A 6,550-nucleotide genomic window follows, 5' to 3' on the forward strand; every position below is an offset into this window, starting at 1 on the left:
AGTCATAATACATCACACGGGGCAAGTCATGCCCGAGAACTGGCGAGAAAACTACAAAATCTCAAAACGACCGATCGGGTCATTACAAAGAATTAAATTAATATTTTGACAATTAATTCTCTCAATGTTTGAAGGCAGAAAAAAGAATGCTAATGTATGATCTTTTTCCCCATCAATTTCTATAATGCATTACCACAATGTAGCAGCCTTTGTGGTTTTTTTTTTGTTTTACCTTTTTATCAATTAAGGTTAATGATTTAAGCTATTTTTATGACATCAAATAGCTCTCTACAGGAGAACCTTTATGTCAGATAAATTAACTTAAGAGTGAGGAAACACTGTACAAATTTTTGGAAGAAAGTGATTTGTGTATGTTTTAATTCAACATCTAATTTAAAGCCTAAACTTTCCATGTAAAAGACGACACATGAATTTTGTATCGCGTCATTACCAAAATTATTACTTTTTTCTATTGTCATTTCGGTCCATTCTAACCACTATTGCTATGCAGTTATAAGGTATTATTGTGTGTTCTCGCAACTCTCACTACTGAAAAATTGGTTTACGGTAACGGTTTAAAGATCGTCACATCAGCCGGCGTACCCATAGGTCTACTGGAATGGTTCTTGCAACGGTTTGCATCGTTGTGACAATAGATACGTCTATCGCAACGGTTTTCCCTTTCTCTATTGGAACGGTTATTTTTTTCAATTGGAACGGTTCAAAACCGTTACTGTACTGTTTATACAACGGTTTTTAACCGTTACCATATTATTTAAAACAACACTTATGTAAGCTATTGCTACGGTTATGTTGGATATAGCCACAGTTTCTTTAGGCTATCGTAACGGTTATATTTGTATTTGGAACAGTTTATGGGACCTATAGCAACGGTTTACGCTGTCTACTGGAACGCCATTTGTGTCCTATTGCAACGGTTCTGGTAGGCTATTGTATTAGTTCAGTTAAAATTAAAATATAGCACCTATTATAAATAAATATTTATACATATAATAAATTATAATAACACTAAAATTTGAATACATCATAAAATGAAACTATTAATAATACAAAATTATCCATAAAGCCATGAGTGCATAAGTTTAGTACATTTCAAAAGAGTAAATAAGTTTCAAAAATGTTGGTAAAAAAAGATTCCTAGAACGTTCATCTATAACAATAAAAAAGTCATTTCAAGTAAGGTCTAGTTCTTCATCGTCTTCATCATCCATTTCTTGATCTACTCCACCTACAAAAGAGGATAAATAAAGTTATTACCCTCCAACAGAATCCGGTCTAAGAATACTCAAGCATTTAACTGTTTTCGTTCTTTTATTAATCCAAGTTATTCATCTCAACAAACTATACGCAACATTATAATAATCTGATATTATTACCAAGGACCAAGACTTTCAAGCTATCAAGCTATGATGGCAAAGTAAAGAATAATGCATAAGAAGAATCACAAACATAATTACTAAACCAGCACGAAACATCAACTATTTGTAGCTTCAAATGGCCTGCTAAGCATGAGTCGACATTCTTGTCCCGAGAAGGACGAGCAAAACAAAATCCTTGGCACATCAATTTCTCAAGTGCTTCCACTGCAGGATCATAGTGCTTCAAAATTCTATCATTAGCGAAAGCAACGGAGAATCACAAAGGAAAAAGAAGGGAGACTACTTCCATTAGGCCGTGCATAGTGAGTTCCACAAATTGTCTATCTTTTAGCTGTGGAGACTCAATTCTGCTGAAAGAATACCTCCCAACTTATACTCGGGTATATGGTTAATACTGGTTGGTTTCCGAGCATATATTTTCGTTTACTATACCAGTGAAAGTTTTCGGGGTAAATTAAATCTATGATAATAAGAAATGTATCAAAATGTTCAGAAACTTTGAATAGACTTATACTCTGGACACAAACATGAAACTGTTTTAAGAAACCGGAACTCTTGATTCCGGATCTTGATTCAGCTTGGAGGCATGGTGAATTTTAGATAACTTGTGTGTATACATTAAACATCTCTGTCAACAAATCAGGAGGAAATAGTGTCTTGATGACATGAAAGGTGGTTCATTCGAATTTAAAAAAATAAAAATTTTCTGGTACATGTGCTGATTTTCTCAACTGCAGGCGTAAAACAAGGTTGCATATTGGGCAAATATTAGTGAAAGATACATCTGCAAAACTTAAACAAGTCAGCGAAACAGATCATCGAGTTGAAGTCAGTGTAAGTTTCAAGAAGTGCTCTCCTTATTTCTCTGTGCTTGTCTTGGTGGGTCTGCACTTTGATATATATGTGCAAAACATTTATTCATCTCCTAAAGAAAATTACAGACGCTAAACATGCTAAAGATTTCAAGCTGTATTAAAGGAGTTTCAGAAAGCTCAACGCCTTGCAGCTGAGAGGGAGACAGCATAAACACTTTTTGTTCCACAAGCAGTTCAACCTTCTATGTAAGTGATGGTTATATTTACCGGAATTTTCATACAGTAACCAAGCTTGAAATATTAAAAATTACATTAAAAGAAACTTGTATTTCGATAACTGATCTTGCTCTTTGATATTGTGAAATCATGAAATGGAATAGTTCTGATTTGTTTGATACTATTAAAATGTAAACAGGAGGACGTCAAACTCATGGAAAATATGGGTGTGAATAGCTTACGTTTCTCTATCTCATGGGCAAGAATTCTACCTAGTAAGTTATAACTGTCACTGCTCTCTTTCCTTCATATTAAACAAATAAACTCCTAATTGTCATTACGAGATGAGAATCTTTTTTTTTAAATTCAGAGGGAATATTTGGAGATGTTAATATGGCCTGAATTGAGCACTACAGTAAGCTCATTGATGCACTCCTATAGAAAGGTCAGTTCTGCTTCTCTTGCACGCTAACAATTTTATGCTTTAATTAGATAATCCAAAATGTAGAAAAGAAGTAAAATTGTGATTTCAGAAATTACAAGCATTAAAACAAAAACAGAAGAAGAAAAAAAAGGATATTACCATATCCACTCTGCCTTGAACCAAAGCAAAATCTCAACCAAGGAAGGAGGAGAAGTAGAAGAAATTGAAGAACATGTATAACATGTGGTATGTACTGACCTTGATTGTTACTTCCATTTCCGCTATTCTCTACTGCATCCTCTCATCAGCATCTGTGCGGACACTTCAACCTATTTCGATTCTCTGTATTGGTTTTGGACATTTTTTGCAAATAAACGAGTCAACCACTGGACACCTCATCAACGCTACACCTACTCAATCCAGATCTAGCTAACTGGACAGAACAGAAAGCAGCAAATGATTCAACACTTCAACATGGTCCTAAAGACATCAACATGTCTTTAATTCCAGCTGGGCAGCAGTAAAAAGCAGAGGTGAATGAGGCTGAAATTTCAGAAATGCGCAATACAGTAGCAAATGAAAGAACTGATGGAAGTTCAATTTCATTGACTACAAAATTCAACTTGACACCTACCAATATTCTCCATGCTCTTGTTACACATGAAATGGATACATTAAGAGCTCTTGATAATCCGAGGAAGGATCATGGTGCATTAGTGATGTCCGGATACAATCAAAGTGACACGTTTGGAATGACATGGGTCGAGATTTCTATGAAGAAGGGGAGGAAGAGGAACTACTGGATGCCTCCTTCAAAAATATAGCTAGGGTGGGAGACCTCTCCCCTCGACACATGAGAAGTGGATCAAACAAAAACAAAAACAAGGCACATGAACGGCAACACAGTTGGGATGGAAAAGCAACACAAGAGATCATAATTAATCAATTATGACCATAGATAATAATTATGACATGCTGATTACCAACCCAATCCATCACAGTGTAGTCAAAAATAAAATCTTTATGCAATTCCAATATAGGCCATTTGACCCAAAAATGCCATTCCCATGGTGATCACACATAGAAACAAATACAATACACAACCGGTAACACCACACAAACCCACCAAGGGGTAGGCCAAAAATGGAATCTTTATGCAATTCCAACATACTATTTGACCCAAAAACCAAAAATTACAACAAACCCATTTCACAGAATCATTAAAAAGTTAAAAACTTGAAGCTCCAAATAACATAACAACAACAGACCCTGTGAAATACTACAAGTGGAGTCTAGGAAGGTAGTGCCACCTTACCCCTGCGCGGGGGATAGAGAGGTTGTTTCCGAAAGCCCCTCGGCTCAAGCTCCAAATAACATAAAGACTAGAAATTTGACAAAAATAAAACAAATCCATCTCAAAGAATCATTAAAAGTTGAAAACCTAAAGCTCCACATAACATAAAGACTAGAAATTTGACCAAAATATAACAAACCCATTTTACAGATTCATTAAAAGTTGAAAACTTGAAGCTTTAAATTGCATAAAAACCTAGAAATTTGACAATAATACAACAAACCCATCTCAAAGAATCATCAAATTAGTCTGCTTATATGATAAATATGCAGATTTATTAATTACCAGAACCAAGTTGGACCGAATTGGTCGAGTCTTTCTTCTTTTTCCTCTTCTTTGAGTTCTGCTTCGATGATCCATAACATGGAAACCAACCCATTTCTCCCTCTTTCTTCTACTTCTCTATGTATATATATTCTGTGTATACATATATATACCTTGTGAAAAAGAAATTGAAAGAGTGGCTACATACAGAGAGAAATAGTCTTTCACAGCTGACTGAGAAAAGGCACTTATAATCAGGAGCTATAGCTTTCAAAAGGTGCTGGTTTAGTAGTCACCGCAGAAGCAAATACGGGATCACATATTCCAGCAGACTAAAAAACACAGTAAAAACGTATAGAATTGGTAACAAAACAGTAAAAATGACCAAAAGAATTAACAAAATTACCAGGTTATGGTGATTTTGGGCTTCTCTGATTCGAGCACAAATCTGATTTTAAAATTTGGGGATTTGGGAAGGAGTGCCGGTGAAGAAACTGTCCCTGAAAAAGTGCTGGAGAAGTGCCGAAAAATCAACGAAAATCCTTGAAGAAGTGTCGGAGAAGTCCCCGACTGTCCTCACGGTTTTGGGCTTTGGGAACTCTAGGGTTTGATGATTATGGAGGTCTAATGAAGAGGTATTTGATGAAACTCAGCCATTAATCTTAAACTCGGCAAAGATGCAAAAATAAAAGAGATCAGAGAGGGGATTTTTGGGTGTTCGACGATGGGAGTTTGGTATCGACGAGGGGAGTAGTTCTGGGTGTATCGATGGGCGGAGGGTTTTTTGTATTAAATTAATTAAAATTATAAAATACAGGTCACTTAATTAATTAGCTTGCGTGGGCCAGTAAATTTTCAGCGGATAAAACGAGGGGAAATAAATAACCGTTCCCATAGCAATTTTTTTCACACAACCGTTGTCATATGCATGTCTATTGGGACGGTTCACAAATCCGTTGCGAAACAAAACTCTATGGCAACGATTTTATTATATTTGCAACGGTTTGATGTCAATAGTGTGCTGATAGCACCCAAATTCTATTGTAACGGTTTCAACCGTTACTATATCTGATCTATGGCAACAGTTTGTGAACCGTTGCCAAAATAACTGTTCCCATAGGTACATTTTCTGGTAGTGACTTAATAGGATAGAATCACGAAATTATTACTTAGATTAAGGAGAATCTTACACGAAATCAATTAATAGACAATATTGAGGTTTAACAAGGTAAGTAATAAGTCCAAAAATCACTCATAGGTCGGTCATAACAATCAAGGCCCAGAAATCAGGCCAGTGATATAATTAAGGAAAGCAGTACCAATTACGAGTCACATATAAGGAAAGAATAAATAAAAATCTCAGAGAGAGATACCAATTTTGAAAGAAAATGTGATTTCAAACCCTAGTTAGGCAAATAAATCGATTAATCAGTTTAATTGACAGCCAAAGTAAACGGGCAAACATTATAGCAAGCAGTAGAAAAATTAGAAACCCTAGGGCATAAAGACATAGGGATGAAAATCAGTCGAAAAGTAAAGGAAGAAAACAAGAGTTAAACACTTAAATATTTTGCAGAAACTTCTTTAAAAAAAACTGAAACCCTAGCTTTTAGGGAAAAAACAAAAAACGGTTAACAATAGTAGGGAAAACAGCAGAATCTTAAAGGAAAAGTAACAAACAAACTGATGTTATACACTTCAATACCACACAAGAGGGGGGGGGGGTGATTTGTGTGGTGACCAATTTTTTGCTTAACCTGATTATGGAAGGACCTGGTTCTTCTATGTGTTCCTTCTACTACTGTTGCGGAATAATAAATGTAGAGAGTAAAGAACACAAGTATTTTTACATGGAAAACACCTGGCTCAAATGGTGAAAAAACCACGACCTACTACTGAGTAGGATTTTCCCCAACACTTCACTAAATCACTGAGCCAAAACAACATTTACAAAACTCTTTGTAAACCTAAGGATTACCTCTAATCCCGTTGTAACAACCAGCCTCTAACTGTTGCAACAACTTCAAGTTAACTCTAACTTGAATACTCAAAGTACCTATTACTATTGCTTCTAGAT

General features: G+C 35.5%; 1 long non-coding RNA gene across 1 annotated transcript; it reads right to left on the reverse strand.

Moving 5' to 3' along the window:
* LOC109223359 lies at positions 1,031 to 3,173 on the reverse strand. Its single transcript, XR_002067552.1, has 2 exons — positions 3,114 to 3,173; positions 1,031 to 1,249 (listed from the first exon to the last, which is right to left on the reverse strand). It is a non-coding gene; the product is annotated as an uncharacterized LOC109223359 (long non-coding RNA).

The sequence above is a fragment of the Nicotiana attenuata genome, chromosome 3 (assembly GCF_001879085.1).
Source record: "Nicotiana attenuata strain UT chromosome 3, NIATTr2, whole genome shotgun sequence".
Lineage (NCBI taxonomy): Eukaryota > Viridiplantae > Streptophyta > Magnoliopsida > Solanales > Solanaceae > Nicotiana > Nicotiana attenuata.